We start from the raw sequence: 17,156 nt of genomic DNA, 5'->3' as shown, positions 1-17,156 counted from the left end.
TCTAAGCTCAGATCACAGCAGCTGATCCTGATTGTCAATATTTACCCAATGAGTAGCCCTGGCAGCAGAGTTTCCTGCCACAGGTGAGAGCATTCCCCATCCCCAGGGATCATTTCCCATCCCCTCCTGCTGCCAGGTTCCCCATCACCACGAGATGTCTCTGTTCAGCTGCACCGAGGCAGAACCCAACATTTTTGCTACGGGATGGGTGGTGGTGGTGGGGGGAACTTCAGCCAGATGAGGGAAATCTTCTTTGGCTTAGAGAGGAAAGAGGGTAGGAAATCTCAGCACCTTCCCAAAGATCTCTTGCTTGATCCTCCTGCTGTCCCCTCTCAGGTGCTGTGCTAAGCTCCTCAGTGGGATGCAGCCTTCTCCAAAGAGCTCTGCATCCCTCTGGCACCATGGCCAGAGCCTTCCAGGGCTTGTGGTTGCCTTCAGAAAGACTTTCTTGAAGCTCTTGAGCAAGCAGCTTCACTGGGGGATCACATAACTCTGAGAACCTTTGCATCTCCTCACGTGTCTGAGAGGCTTCAAGAGACCCCACCTGGACTAAAGTCATTCCTTGGTGAGAAATAACATGGAAGGAGCTTCAAGGTCCCCAAATCCTTGTCCTCTCCTCCAGGATGGGAGGATTGCACCTGGGGACTCTCCCAGCTGTAGTTATGCAGCCCCAGCAGCAAGAATCAGGGACAGCCAGGGCTGGTTTGGGGCAGGAGCCATAGCAAGGAAAAAAAAGCCAGGAGGAAGTTTTTGGTCACCCACTTTGTTTTCAGGAGGGGCTTTCAACTGACCTTGCTCCATAGCCCCAGTGACAGCACCTGTCCTGTCCCTGTTTGTCAGCACTGCAGGGACAGGGAGCAGCTGGGTTAAAAAGGACATGGGGCACAATGCCACCCAGCTGTGCCATGCTGCTGGCTCCTGTCTCAATGGTGCATATGGGTGGGTGGGTGGGTGGCAGGAGGATGCTCACAACTGAAAAGGGTGCAAATGGTTTGTAGACCAGCTGGGACCCAGCTAATGAGGTTCCTGGGGGAAAGGGACAGAATTGTGGGGTTTGGCAGAAGGCAGGTGGTCAGTTCTGTGGGTGCCATCTCTGTGGTGGGGGAGGAAGCTCACAGAACTCTTTGCATTGAGAGGGTTCCTATGGAGCCATGGATGGGTTCCATCCTTCTGGCCTCTTCCTGAGTGGAGCTGGGAAATGAAGAGATCTCCAGGCTGGAGTGAAGCAACCATCACCCAGTCTCAGGCACTCCTGCTGGGCTGGGCAGAAGATGGTGCTGTGACCCTTTGTGGCTGTCCCAGGGGCTCCCACATCTTGCCATGTGCCTTGGTTCTAATTCTGTCTTAGTGCTAGCACCCGTGTTCTGGTGGCAATTGCTCCAGAGCCCAAACTGGTTAGAAATGACCATGAGATTCACTATTCTGGAGTCCAGTGGCCGCCTTCTCTTCCACCTTCTGAGAGATCCTCTTAGCAAAAGCCCCAAGAAAGTCTCCATCTCTATCTTCCATTGCCCAGAAGCCATCTCACTGCTGGGAACGAGGGATGCCTGGAAATGGACAGAATTACTTTGACTTTGCCAATCTACTCCTGGCATCCAGAGGGACCAAGTCCATCTTCATTAAGTGCCCATTTGTGATCTGAACATCAAAGAATTCGGCTGAGCTTTAGGGATGGGATGTACCCAGGACAAGGTTCCTCAGATCCATCTCAGCTCTAACACCCCCTCACTCATCACCAGGCTTCAAAGTGACACTGAGAATTGCAGAGGGTGAGGTGACACACTCAGGGACAACACCAGTGGCAAAGCTGAAGCCTGCACTGAGGGCTGGAACCACTGCCACAATATTTATTCCCTGCTCTGGGTCTCAGTTTCCCCACCTGGAAGTCCTTCTGAGCTCCAGGTGTGAAGGAAGAGGAGGTGGATGAAGAGCACAGGACCACACGTGTTTGGGACCCTTGTGACAAAGAGTGTGGCCACCTCCTGAGCCTGCTGGGCCAGTTGGCCACTGCCAGCTCAGATCTTGGCAGAGATGGTGCCAGCAGACACCAAGTGCCAAGGGCAGGTTGGAGAAAGCAACTTCTTTGGGAACCCAACCTCGCAGCCTCGGAGATGAGATCAGGGGATCCGGGCAGAGGGTGCAGTTCAGACTCTTGTCTGGAGCAATGTTTTTATTCCTGCCTGGTAGGAAGGACCTCACTCAATAGGTGGCCTGGCTGGGGTGGAGGATGTTGCTGGAGCTCCCAGGCAGCTACCTGAGCAAATAACTCTTTGGGGAGAGGAGCCAGGGAAAATTCTCTGCTGGTTGCATCTCCAAGCCACACGGTGCCGAAACCCTCATTAGCACATCCAGTCCTAATTGTGGTGTTTGCATGTGCTGTTCTGTACTTGCCTTTCTAACAACAAGGGAACTGACAGGAAAAGCAATAGGGATGCCCACGGCAGTCTGGGCTTGGATCAGCTGCAGAGATTTGGATTTCTGATAAGGTGAAGCCCTGGTGATTTATACCCCTTCCACTTCCTTCCTCATGGGGATGAAGACATCCTGGAGGAGTCCTCTTCTTCCCAGGACATTCTTGGGTGATCTCATCTTGCTTTGCCTCTGCCTGGGCCGGCACCAGCAAAACCAACACTTGGGCTTTGCACTGGAGCCCAGCAGCTTCGTGGTGGTGGGGAAACTGAGTCACAAAGAAGTGAGTGGCCCACATGAGGGTTACCCAGGGCATATCAAAGAGACCTGATCCAGTGTTAACTGAGCTGATGGAAAGACTCTTCCAGTGACCTTAGAGGACTTTAGATGGAGTGCTTGGACAAGGAGGAGTCCTGCCTTTCCTTTCCTTTTTGCCCCACACATTTGAGCAGGAGACAAAGGACCCCCTTGAGCTCGGGGCATCCATCCAGGGCAAGGAAATCCTGACAGATTTGGCCACTTGGGAGTTCAGCTCAAGGCAATGGAGCCACAGGCTGGAGGTGGGAACCCTCTGTGACCTTGGGCACTTCCCTGAGCCTCTCTGGTCTGCTCCTCAAGGTGGGGGTGCTGGGGGTAATAATATTTCCTTTGTGTAGGGAGCCTGGAAGCCTGGCAGGGCTGGGTTCTCTCTGCATGTCTGTGCAGTGCTCAGCACAAGTGGGGTTTGGAGCTGGGTGAAGGCCCCCAGGCACTATCCTAATATAAATAATAATGAAGCCTGGCTAGAGATAAAGTTTAACCAAGAACACCAGAATGAAAACAATGTACAGGACTCATCAGGAGGCACTGGAGCCCCAGAGAAGATGAGGTTGAGTGTGATCTTCCTGATTTACAACTCATCTTAGGGAGCAATGGGCTTCTTAAGCTTCACAAAAACTGGGATCTGTACTTCACACCAAAATTGGAACCTTTTTTTTTTTTTTTTTTCTTTTTCCTGGGGAATCTCACCCTGATGTTGTCCCCCCCTTCTTTGTTAAATTCCCTCTCAGTGCTTCTGGATCTCTCCAGTGGAAGCGTGGGGAGAATCCATCGGAGGAGAAACCTCAGTCTGGTGAGGGGAATGATCAGACCCCATTATCAGACTTCTCAAAAAAAACCCCTGTGTCATTTGTTTCCTTCTGGACTTTTCTCAGCCAAGCTCAGCTTGCAATTTAATCTGCAGCTGCAGTCAGAGCTGGGGCAGATATTGTCCTGTGTGGGTCCAGTGACTTTATGCTCCAAAAAGAAAGAAACTCCTTGAAAAGGTGACTGTTGGCAACACTGTGATCTCTAGAACAGCAGAGATGATGGTGGGGTTTTGTTGGTTTTTTTTTTTAAGAACTGAACAAAGCCTTTCTGGTGAAAGCAAATGCACCAGGAATGATGTTTCAGGGCATGATGATCAAAAGAGAGAGCAAAACTACTCAGGAGTTTGGATTGAATTTGGCAGTTTAGTTTGGAGAAGGCAGGAGGGAAAATCTGGAGGAAGTTCAAATGTTTGCTTTGTTTCAAAAAGATCAGAAATGAAATTAAATTTTGGGGGTTCAAAGCAGTGTTTTGATTTCAAATTAATCTGGGTTGCTTTGGGTTTTGTTTTTTTTTTTAAGGTGAAAAAGACAATAAAATAACTTGAGGTGAAGGCTATACTCCAGCCCAGAATATTTTTCCTTTTTGTTCAGCCAACAAACATAAATCCCATACACAGACTGCTAGGTAGGAAAGTGGAGGGGGCTCCTGGTTATCTTGTATTCAAAGATAATGGAAGAAATTTCTATTTGCCACTTCAGACAACAGCTGAAATAGTAGAATATCCAGAATATTCTATCTAGAATAGAATAGCAGGGTTTAAACTGCTAGCCTGATGGCCTGGCTGATCATATTATCCTTGAACACGCAGCAAACCCAGATGATTGTGTCCATTAGGGCAAGGGAAAGATGCATTTTGAGGGCACATCCCACTTGGAAAAGTAGATACCAGTGTCTGAACGAAACAGCTGCCTCTCTGGGAGTGGTGTAAATAACCAGGACTGTACCAAAAGAAACACCTGACTCATGGAATCAGTTTCCCCTTCTAACGGAAACACCCTGGCAAGGCCCCAGAAATTGGGAAACCACTCAGGCCAAGGAGGGAGCCAGAGCAGCATCACTCCCAGCCACTGAGCTGGCTGCAAGGAATCATTTTATTGGCTTTACTTATTTAGTTGTTTTGTTGGTTTGGTTTTTTTTTTTTTTAATGCTTTTAAGTTTGTTGGTAAAGAAACATGAGTCTTCTCCATGACTCTTTGCTCATGTGCTGGTGTGGTTGAGGTGCCAGGGATGGGTGAAGGGGGTGGTTGGGGCAGTGATGCTGGGTGAGCACCGAGCTCGTGGGGCCAGGACATGAGGTACTGAGGTTATGGAGAGGCTGAAGCTAAGCCAGCTGGAGGAGAGGTGCTCCAAGACATAAATCCTGCTTTCAAGAGTCCAGGAGGGAGCATTTGTCCTCCCCAACTCTTGCTCTCTCTGTGCATCCTGCCTGGAGCCAGCTGAAGGGTTCGTCTTCCCCAGGAAGCTGCTGCAGGACAACCCATGGCATCTCAGCACCTGGTCAGGACTGGGATAAGAAGTGGGTCCTTGGTACCAAGCTCCTCCTCAAGCTTGTCTGAAACCCAGTTCTCCACATCACAAGGAAAAGTCAAAGGGGAATGGCTGCAAGTTACCCCTGGGGAGGTCCCTGTTGAACATCAGAAGAAAATGTTTCATGCTGAGACCAGCCAGGCACTGGGATCATCTCCCCAGGGCCGTGGTGGATTCCCCAACACTGGGAACTTTTAAGACTCAGCTTGACAAGCTCCTGGGCCATCTGATCTAAACTCTTCTCTTACTTCAAAAGACCAGACCAGATGATCCTTGAGGTCCCTTCCAACCTGGCACTCTGTGATTTCCCCAAGGCTCCAAGACACAAAGTCACTTCACTCCCAAAGTGGGTTAGTGTGGTACCAACATGGAACAAATGCAGCCAGGCCAGCTAGTCCAGGCTTAGCCCTGCTCCAGCCTCTCAGCTGGTGGCCACATGGCTCAGAACACGAGTGGCAAACACACAAACCCTCCTGGATCCCCCTGCTTCATCCCAACCCTGCATCACCAGGGGATGTCTGGGTGTGGAGGTGACATCTGAGGGAGGAGGTCCCACACCCCGGGTCCCCTCTGCTCCCCTCTCCTCCCTCCTTCCCTCCCACCCTCTCCTCTTTCTCAACCCGGGTGTTGTGTGTAACAAACAGACCATCCCCACGCTCAGCCCCGACCTGTTCTTCCAACCCACACCAACTCTGGCACCTTCAGGATTTAGGAGCGGTCTGGCCCGGGGCCTTCCCACTTCACAGGGCATCTGGGTGCCCTGGAATGCAGCTGATCTGGCTCTCACCTCCCTGCCAGGTTCCTCCGTGGAGCCAGCCGGGAGCTCCAGGCTCCCTCTCCTCAGCCACAGCCCTCCCAGGTAGACCCCATCTCCTCTAGGGTGCTGGGACAGGAGAGACACTGAGCCCCAAGCCTGGGGCCGTGGGGGAGCTTTGCCATCCCCTCCTTATTTCCAGAGGGATGAGGCTCAGAGGTGGAGTTTACTGGGAGTCCCAGCAAAGCCATGGGATCAGGAGTGCTGAGGGAGCATTTCCAGCCTGTGCTGGAGCCCGGGGATGCTCTGCAGAAGCAGTTCCTTTAGTGGCTGCTCCTGCATTTGTTCAGGGTTGGTTGAGAATGAGAAAAAAAAAGTAGTTTATGTATGTGTGACCATCATCCCGAGCAGGCAGGCAGGTTGGCCTTGTGGATAGAAAGGTATGAAGTGTAGCATGGATCAGGTTACCAGCAGGGATTTGATTTACTGCTCCCAGCAAAGTGCCCGAGAGAAATTCCCCGATGGTGATGCAAGGTCAAGCCATGGAAACTTGCAAGCCTCTTCATCCTGCTGGAATGAAGAGCAGCATGTCAGCTCCCCCAGGCCAGGGTGGACAAGGTGCTTGCGGACGCGGGGTGGTTGTACAGCTGGGAGCAGGCTGAGGGGTTGCTGGGGTCCATGGAGCAACGTGACAGTGCTGGAGCTGGGACAGGGGATGATGGTGACTGAGCTCAGCAAACGATTTGGGTGATGTTCAAACCCGTCTGGTGGAGAGCTGAAGGATTTACTGGGGTTTGGGCACCATCCTGGAAAGGAGCAGGGTGCAGAACACCCCCGTGGCCCAGCCCTTGCTCACCATTTCCCTTCTGCAGGTGGAGAAATGGGGACACATCCACTGACTAAGAGGAGCTGGGAGGAGATCTCAGCTCTCCTAAATCCTCATCCCGGGTTGTGTGGCCCTGTCTGGGGGAGGGGAGGAGCAGGGAGGTAAGATGGGAGCAGATGCTGCACCAAGGGCAGGTCTGTGCTTGGCAGAAGGCAGTGGAGCAGCTGATGTTGCAGAGGAAGGACTGGGGAGGTCAGAAGCAAGAAACCACCCTTGCAGAGTCTGGACAGGGGAGTCTGGGTGCAGAGGAGCCCTGGGAAGTATAGGATTGGAACCTGGAGATCACCTGGCCTGGCAGCCCCTGCTCTTGTCCCTGGTTCATCCAACTTGGTGGCTCAGTCCCCAGGGAGCAGAGAGAGGAATTCACAGGATCAGGAATGGGCTAGAGCTAGGAATAAGCTGCTCTTTTAAACATAATGCCCATGCAATCTGTTTAACAACTGAAAAACAACTGCAAAAGTTCTTTGACTGCAGAAGCCAGATTTGCTCTTGGTGCTATAGGCATCTCCCATCCCTTTGCTGGGTGCTCACTGGGTTTGGAGCCTTCCCCATTCCACCTGTGTGTCCTGATCCATGTGTCTCTGGTGACACCTCTGGTGTCTCTTGGGGTCAGTGACACATCCTGGTGCTATGCTGCTTGCCCAGGATGCAGGAGGGGGACCCAGGGCTGCCCAAGGGGACACATCCCTGGTGCCAGCCCCATGGAGGGTGAGGGCTGAGCTTTGCTCTGCTGCTGCATCCTGTGGGCTCCTGGGCAGCCAAAGGACCTGGTCAGGAGGTGATAGGACCCCCCAGCTGTAGCAGTGACTACAGAAATCTGATTTGTTTTTTTCTCTCTCCTCTCACCCCCCCTTAACCCCTTTCCACAACACCAAGAGCTGGAACCACCAGCCAGCCCCAGATCTCTGCTGATAAAGATCTTCTCTCCTAATTACTCAGCAACCCACAAATCCAACCTCTGTTAAGCCCCTGAGAAGTTGGTACCCTGGGCTACCTCTTCTTGTCCTCCATCCTTCTTGTCCTTGCTGTGGTGGAGCTGCCAGGGCTGGGTCAGGCAGAGGTGTCTGTGGTTTGGAGGGACAGGGTGGGACAGATGCTGGAGGGACAGGGTGGCTGTGGGACTCTTGGGGCTGTGACCTGGGAGCATCCACAAGAAAAGAGCAGAGAGGGAACATTTCCCTGCTCCCTTGTGGAGTGGATGGGGAGGAGATGCCTGGAAGAGGAGGGCTGGGTGCCTGAAGTCATGTCAAAGCCCAGGGTGTAAAAGCCCAGGGTGTAAAAGCCCAGGGTGTGTGCCTGGGGTAAGGAGAGGCATGGAGCAGAAATTGTGGATGTGTACAAAGAAATCCATGGGCTAAGTGGGCTGCCTGGACCCTTGCAAGGAGGGTTGGTATGGGGTGAGACCAGATCAGAGGCAAAGATCATGGCAGTGCCAAGCTTTGTGCTGTGGAATCCAGCTCAGGGTGAGAAGCCTGAAGCTGGGTAACATCTGTGAAGTTATAGCTTTAGCAGAGCTCCTGCTTAGGACAGAAATTTCAATCAGGAGGTTGTGGCTGTCCCATCACTACAGGTGTTGGAGGGGGCTTGGAGCAACCCGGTCCAGTGGGAGCTGTCCCAGCCCATGCTGGGTGGGACTGGATGATCTTTAAGGTGCCTTCCAACCCAAACCATTCTGACTTTATGACATCTCCAATCCTGTACTGACTGGAGGCTGACATTCCCCTTCTGGCATTCCTTCCGTGCAGCCTGAAAGGGAAAGGAAAGGTGAGGGCAATTACTGGCATTACCTACTGAGTGCAGAGCTGGTATTTATCTGTGGGGTTAAGTACACATGGGCACAAAATCCCTTCAGATCTCATGTGCATGGGAAGCACCTTGGCACCATCCCAACTGGCAGGGACAAAGCAACCAAACCCCCCCTGAACTTTGCTTTCCAAGCCCTCAGCCACATCTCTGCCTCTTGCAGGTCCCTGTGGTGTCAGGGTCACGGGGAGGGAAGGGAATGGTGGGTGCTCTCTCAGTCCCTCATCCTCCTCCCAGGCTGGGGAGCTGAGTGCTCATGACTCAGAGCAAACCACGGGAGAGGTTTTTGCATCAGAGTTGGAGCTGATGCTCACGTGGCTCCCGGGGCTCCTGCGGGATGTGGTGACTGGTGCCTTGGGATTTTTAAGAAGGAATGGAGCATGTTAGGAAAAAATGTCCTAGGAGAAGGCTTTGCTGCTCTTGGAAGTGTTCAGGGCTGCCTGTCTGATACCTTTGAACGAGTTTGGAGGCTGAATTTCTAAGAGAGCTCAGCACCCATCACCCCCAGGCTTTGCATTTTCAAAGAGCTCCTTTTCTTCAGCAGCTGCACCAAGGGCTGAGCTCCCCAGAGCTCCAAAGTGCCAGGTTCTGGGATCCTTGGGAGCGTTTGGCTGCTGGGGAGCTGAGCAGGACTGTCAGGCCCCGTGGACAATGTGCTGAGCTGGCTGATCCCCTGTAGATGGCATCACAGCATCTCTGCTGTCCTGCAGGGATGCTTCACCTCAGCACAGCCCCAAGAACCAAACCCACACCAGGAGGAGAGGGCAGCGTGGGCTGAGAGCAGCTCAGCCCAACCACCCCGGGGTCCCTGGCAGCTTGGGCATCCCTGTTGGAACCTGCAGCCTTCAGGAGCCCGGCTGGTTGGATCAGAACCACGGGAGCTGCTGAGCAATGCTGCTGGCTGACCCGAAATCCTGATGTGGCCAAACCTGGAAGAGAGCTCCAAGTGACAGCTTGGTCCCAGTCCAGATCAAAACTCCCCATTGGTTTTGTTGGTGGACTTCAATTGCATCTTTGCTTCCTCTAGCAAGGTTTGTCTACCTGGGGACATTCAGGAAGGTTAATCTGCATTCACTTTGAAAGTGGATAAATTAAACCACATTAAACATGCTTATAGAGAATTAAAATAGCTTTAATGTGGTTTAGTTTAATTTACTTTGAGAGTGTGTTGAACCAGATTAAATTAAAACCATTTTAATTCCGAAATCTGAATCATGAGTTTAACGGGCTTTAACTGATCAACTTTAAATTCATACTTTTAATTAATTTGAATTAATTTTCCGGAGTGGCTCCACGTCGACAAGCCTGGTAGTGAGAGAAAACCACAGAGACACAGCCAGGTTCTGTGTAATCATGTTTACTATCTGTGATAATGTCTGTTTTATGGTTGCAGCAGGCTGGAGAGGGACCTGAAGGAGCTTTAAAGGAATTTGCAGGAGATGGAGGAGCCAGAGAACCCATTTTTTATCCCACTAGAGTCCTGGGCCCAGTTTGCTGCAGGGAGATGCAAAGACACAAAGCCTGGCCAGGCGGTTGGTTTGCTGGGGTTTGGATCTCCCCCAGAACTCAGTATTTAAGGAAACTCCATCCTCTGATCCTCATGTGGGCAGTGGCAGGGCAGGAGGAACCCTACAAGAACTCCCTGGCAGCAGATTTTAGACTGTTTCACCCATTTTTGAGGTTGCTTGTTGGTTTGGGTTTTGTTTTTTTTTCCCTTTTGTCCCTTAACCCTAAAGAGGGGTTGTCCCATTTTGGGGCTGCTGGTGGCCACTGCTCAGCCCTGGATGCCTCCTGCATCCCTTCCATCTGATGCTTGGTTGAGCTGGTCCAACCCTGGGCTTCCCATCCCCTCGCAGACCACGCATCCCGGGTGTGACCATGTGTGTGGAGGCTGAATTCCAGTCAACTTCCCCTGGATTTCAACATTCCTGTTCCTCCAGCCTGAGGTGTCCCAGAAATCCAGGTCACAGCGTGGTGGACACGGGCAGGGACCAAAATGGGGCAATGGTGTGGGCAGAGGCCAAGCTTTGAAGGAGAAAACCTGGTGCTGATGTTGGTTCTGCAGCCTCAGGCAGAGCTCACCTGTCAGCTTCCCCATCTCCAGGGAGAAGATAACATTTAGATGGCCATTATAAGCATTAATTAATGTTTGATTAGTTCTTTGGAATTATAAAGCACCAGATAACCATTATGGCTTCTTACAACCCAATTCACCTCCGTGTTCCTGAACACTTTGTTGAATTTCTCACCACTCCAGGGAATTTAATCCTGACATCTGGAGCAAAGACCAGAAAATGGAAGCTCAGTTGTCCCAAATGAATTGAAACTCCCAGAACAGGAAGAGCAAAGCTGGGAAAATCCCTTACCCTTGGGAATAAGTCACTGGGGCCCTGTTTGGGTCAGGTCTCAGGCACTGGTTACAGAATTGAGATGTGCATTCACACATCTCACAGAACAGCCTCTTGTGACTTCTGTGGCATCACAGAGCTGAAGCAAGACCAGGACCCAGCCAGAGCAACAGGCAGTGTCCAGGGAAGCAGAACTCTTCTTTTCAGGTTTAAAAGTAAGAAAAATGGGTCCTGCTGAGATTTGCATAAAGCCAAAATAGTCAAGACACGTGGAGGAAACCAACTCCTCTGCTGCTCACTCCCATTCCCTGCTTGGCAAATCTGCTCTCCCCTATTTTTATAACTGTGTCACCTCCTAACACACAACAAAGAGCACGGGATCCCTGTTTGTTTTTCACTCACAGCAGCATCATTGGGCAAGGACATCCCAGAGGCCACGTGTCACCCAGGGAGTGTTCCCCACAGCAGCCCTGGCTCTGCAGGACCAGGTGGGATGGATGGACGGATGGATGGATGGATGGCAGGTACCACCCCACTGGAAGAACCAGGTGGGCAGGGGAAAGGATGCACCCCACCCTTGGTGGACATTCCCATTACCAAACTCTCCTCCCCGAGCTTGATTGGGGTTGCAGAGCTGCCCAGAAATTCTTGGGATCCTTGGAGCCAGGCCAGGAGGGAGGGAAGGAGCTGGTGAGTGGTGTGGAGGAGAGGGAAGGGCTGGAATTTTCATCTTAGCTCCAGATATTTACCTGTCCCTGGAAGCACCAAAGATTCTGCCAGTCTGGAAGTGTTCAGCAGAAATCCTTGTGCCCTTCTGCATCTCCCAGTGGGAAATCCCAATGTCCTTGCTCCCTGACCTGTGGGACAGAAGCTGGGACATCACTGCTTCCCCTGTGCCCAGCCAAGCCTGGAGCAAAGGGTCAGGAGGTGGATTTGTGGGGCTGCCTTCACCTGCAGGGTGCTGAGGACAGAATGTGCTGCCCTGTTTTTGAAAACCTCCTGCTAAGAGGCAGTGTCAGGTGTCACAGCTGCCAGGGGAGCTCCTCACACCACTGGTTTATTTACTGAAAAGCAGCATCTTGACAGCTCTAATCTGACTGCTGGCCCTGCTGCTCTCCTGCTCCTCTCCAGCCTTCTGCTGAGAGGTGTTTGCTTACACCGTGACTCACAAGGATCTCTATTTATGGTGTCTCAATCCTTTCCATCTCAGTCCTTTTCTTTTGTCAATCTCTGTGTTCTCCCTTTGTCTAATTTGGATGACAAGGCCTTCCAGGCAGGAACAGTATCTTCCTTAATCTCTTGAAAATGCCAGCCACTAGTTACAATGCTAGATAAATATTTAATGATAATAATTGAACTTGACAGTAACAATACCCGGCCACACTTACATTTTCTAAGCCCTTTCAGACACAGGCTAATTAATTAATTGCAAATTTACAAACAGGATAATTAAAGGATGCCCTGGCTGAGCAAGAAAATCTGCTGAAAGCAGCACAGGGTTTTTTGGAGGGATCACCATAAATCATGGTGGGGAAAGCTGCAAAGGTTGCACCCTGCTAAGCCCAGGGAGTAGGAGGTCCAAGGACATTCTCAACCATTTGGTTTCCAAAACTGGAGCCCATTCATGATCCTGCTCATCTTCCCACCTCCCTCGTATAATTGCATCATTCCTCCTCCCTCCCCTAAGGGAGACTCAATTAAAATAGTTGGGTTTGATTTTTATTTTATTTTTTTATTTCTTTTTTCCCCTCCTTCTCTCAAAGGCACAGGGTGCCCATTATTTGATGTAAAAGTTGTCAGATTTGGAATGGCAGAAACCAAAACTCCTTTCATCCCCTCCTGAACCAGCAAACCATCCTCCTGAAGCCTGAGCTCTTTGCACAGGGAAGCCCATCCAGGAGCCAGCTCTAATCCCCTTTATCTTGCCCAGACCTCAGACCACCAGGTGGGAAAAGCTGGAGCAAAGCACCAGGAGGATGGGATGCTCAGAGCTGAGAGAGATCCCCCCACCCCAAAGAAAAGTGGGATGTAGGAGCCTTGTGAAATAGCTGGACCACAACAAGGAACCTGATGCTTTCACTGCATCTTTGCTTTTCATTCCAACACTTTTTCTCTTTCATTCTTAGCTCTAGTTCTCTGCCTTGTGAGTCTCCGTGTCCATTTCTTTTCCACAGTCTTCCTGACAGAATATGAGTGAAATTTGAAAATTTAGCCCCCCAGCAACTGCTGTAACATTTCAAATGAGCCCTGTTCACAAATCTGGTAGCAACTTAAAAAAAAAAACCCAAAACAGCAACAACAACAACAACAAAAACCCAAACAAAAGCATCTCTGGCTGAACTCGGAAATCATCATTTTGTTGTTTCACAGCAGGATTTGGATGGTGATCAGGTATTTATGCAGATGTTCATAATCTGTGTCATTTTCCCTCATTTCAGCTCTGGTGTTTCTGCACTTGGAAATCTATTTCCGGAAAGCAACGGGGGAAAGTGAGTTGCCCAGGGCCATGCTGCCAGTCGGTGGCAGAGCCAGGAACATATCGCTCACTTCCCGCTCCTGTCTTTTAACCACAAGATAATCTTAATGAATAATAATAATAATTCATGTAAACACCGGGCCAAATTCATCCCAGGAGCAGCTCCAGTGCTGCAATTGGCTTTGTATCAGGAGCAAAATGAGCTGGTGCCCTCGACTCTGCCTCCTCCCTCCTACACAGGAGGAAAAGGGGAAGGTTTGCCGTGGATTTCCTTTTCTGTCCTCCTCCCTCTCCTCCTTCCTCCCAGGGATAAGCAAGGCCCACGCCAGGCTGGATCAGAAGGTGATTCCAGCCAAGCCACTCCTACGTCAGCATCTCTGAGCCCGGCATAATTATTATTTATTATTTGTGTTGTGGCAGCACCAGGAAGCCTCAAGTCACCGACCGGGGTCACGTTGCTCCCCGCACTGTACAGATCTCAGGGAGATATCCCCAAAAACACCCAACTGAGGCAGGAAGCAGCAGGCAGAAGGTGATGCCAGGCAGCCAGGGGAGCCTGGGGGTAATGTGGCAGCATCCCTGTAGGAGCCTGCAGAGTGCTGACCATGGCTGGGCTGTGCTCCAGCTCCGTCCCCTTGGCTGCCACCCAAACGTCCATCCCCTCAGGACACTTGTCACCAGCTGTGGGTGACCAACAGCAAAGCCCTGACCCCCCTCCAGGACACTCGGGGCTGACAGCAAACAAGGAGGCTCCAAGGGGCTGATTCCCATTTTTCTGAGCACCCAGAAACAGAAGTGGGGAGGTCATATGACCAAAACTGCCTGGCAGAAAATGCTGAAGTTAACCAGAAGAACGAGGTGCACAGGAAAGGCTTCAGCTGTGGGGAAAACTGGTTGTACCAGAGCTGGTTGGTGTGACTTCTTGAGCTGCCCAGGCACTGTCTGGTTTGCCACAGCCAGGAGAACCCCATCCCTGCTCGAGGTGCTCACAACCTCCCCATCCCAGGTGCCTGCTCCATCTCCACGCTGCACGTGGTGGCACTGAAGGTCCCTTTCTCATCTCCCTGATGGTTTCCCCTCCTCCCCTGCATCTTTGCTCTTCTTCTCATGGGACACTCCATCTCCACATTTTCCCTTTGGATCTACTTTCCAGATCATTTTAGCCAGGAAAGGCAAGACTGACAATGGCACCAACGTGAAGGTTTCCTTCTCCTTGTGATAATCTTGGGGGGCCCATGGGGGAGGCAGAAGTCTCAGCACCATGTGCAGGGTTGTGTAACCCTCCTGTAAAACACGTTCCCTGACTCCTCCCTGCAGCCACCCCCCCACTGATCCTGTTCCTGGAGTCAGCCCTGGGATGGCTTCAGCTCCAGGCCTTTGCCAGGGTCCACTTGGGAGCAAAAACAACAACCAACCAAAAACAAACTTCAAAAAAAGAATTCCACTGTCAAATGTGGGAACCTCCACGGAGGATTGGTCTGGGGCACCAACACTGATGCTGATCTGGGCCCTGTCTGCTCCCTGAAGAACATCAGGACTGCCTTGGCCACTTGTCCCTTGGATGCAGCCATACCTGTGGGTGGCTGCTACAGGTTTTGAGCTGGAAAGCTCCACAGAAGCAGCAGTAGCTGCCACAGGGTTTCTCTGACCTCCTTCAGGACCTGTGAATCTCCAGCACCATGGTCTGCAGGTAAAGGAGCTCACCTGATGGAGATGGGAGGGCAGGTGGCAGGAGTAGGGACAAGCTGGGGACACCAAGCACCCTGTGAGCAGAACCTCTGCAAATCCTTTCCCATTTGAGCAGAGCTGGTCAGAGCTCTTGAGACCAAACGTGGTGCTCTGCCCTTTCTCCTGGCCACGTTTCAGCCCCACCTTTTTTTGGCCCTTTTTGATGCTTGAATGAGGAAGGGCGATGATGAAGGGTGACCAGAGCTGGCACCTCTCCTGGGGAAAGCTGTAACTTAGATCTACCCAGCACTTTTTCCAGGTGCAGAAACATCAGAATCTCCCCCTGACCACTCTGGCTGAAGGGCTGAGCTCAGTGAACCCAGAACCCTGCAGGATGAGGCCCTGGGGTGACACGTGTGTCCCAGAGCAGGTGCTTGGTTCTGCACATCCCCATCCCTGAACTGCCACAGCAGAGCAGGGTGACAAGTCAGGACTTGGAGCCAAGGAAACTTCCTTGAGACAGCTGGAGTGATGCAGCTCCAGGCCTCAGCTTTGCAAACCTAATGGAAAATCCAGGGCTGTCCAGGGGTGTTTTTCCATAAGCATTGACATCTTTTGGGCCAAGCCTTTGATTCAGGAGCTAGCCCCAAACTTTTCCAGCTTTTTCAGGTGTTGGCAGATGATGTTTGGTTCCAACTCCATTTCCAGCAAGACTGACTTGGTTCAAAGAGACAAACACCCACATCTGCACTGTGCTCAGCTCAGCCTTTCAGCCACTCCAGGACAACACATGTGGGACAAGGTGACCCATCACACTCCAACAGAACCAGCACCTGAACAGAACCAGCATCCTTCCCCCCATCATCCCATCTCTTTTTGAGTGTCCAGTCCTGAACATTTTTATTTATTTTTTCCAGTGCAAGAGGGACTGACAGGCGTGTTGGGACACACTCTGGGGCACAGACTCATCTCTTTGGGTCCTTGAGGATGCACAGGAGCTGTTGAACAACAATGATTAAGGGCTCGGAGGAAAAGCTGAGTCACCCCAAGGGCATGCTGTTACTCCTTACCAACCAGGGAGCTTGTGTGGGGAATTTGCCTGGCACTGCTTCACAACACGTGAACTCACATCCTCATGTGACACCATGCACCAAGTGTTGTGCTGCCCGTTGGGTTTGCTCCTCAGATCCCAGGCCAGGCCCAAAGGAAAGGGTTAAAAACCCCCTGGGAATCTCTCCCTGGGCTCCCTGTATCCCCAGATGAGTTTTATCAGATCCTCCTCTAGGTGCAATCAGAAAATCCCAGTTTCAGTGTTTCCCCACCTTGTTTTAAAGTTTTCCCAAGTTTTTTTCTTGTGTGTGTGTCAAGACAGTTCTGAAGACCTGATACCCAGCTCCTCAGGATGAGGTGGACACCAGGGATGGGACCTCGAGTGCTTCTGCCTCTTCCCTCCCCATCAAGCATCACTCCTGGTGGTGGAGCTGAGGTCCCATCCTGGACATCTCAACTGCAGCTCCAGTTTCCCAGAACGTGGAGGTTCCTGCTCCATCCCAGCACTGCTGAGCAGCATCCAGAGGTGGGAGAGAGGGGGCAGGGAGGCAGAATTTATGTAATTACCTGCAGGAACCTTTCTGCCTCTGTGTTGAATGGAGAAACCAGAATGCAGCCAAGGTTTCTGCAAGCTGGGCAAAGCTCCCGACCAGAGGAGGCTTTCTTGAAACTCCACTCTTCCAGGCGGTGCCTTTCTTGGCTGTTGCTTTGGCAGCACCCGGCCAGAATGTCTGGAGGCTGTTACAGGGCAGGACTGCTGCCTCCTCTGTTTTCTTATGAAATACACCCACAAAGCAACCTGCAGAGGCTCCAGTCTGCCAAATCAAAGGGATCGCAGTTGTCCCTGGGCTACACACTCAGCAGCATTCCAAGCAAAGCTGCATTTCTAAAACCTGGGCTGCAAAAATTAAAGGCACAGGAGGCCTTTCTTTCCCCCCACCCCCAATGCCTGGATCCCAGCCCTTCCTCCTTTTGCTCCCCTGTGCCCAAAAATCGACAGGAACTGAAAAAAAAACAACAAAAAAGAAAAAATCAACCATTTCTTCAGCCAGCACCAAAATCCTGGCCCCTGCATCCATGCTTGGTATCCTTGGTGCTGAGTCCCTT

The sequence above is a fragment of the Calypte anna genome, chromosome 27, assembly GCF_003957555.1.
Source record: "Calypte anna isolate BGI_N300 chromosome 27, bCalAnn1_v1.p, whole genome shotgun sequence".
NCBI lineage: Eukaryota > Metazoa > Chordata > Aves > Apodiformes > Trochilidae > Calypte > Calypte anna.
The sequence above is the reverse complement of the archived record's forward strand: the minus strand, read 5'-3'. Positions refer to the sequence as shown.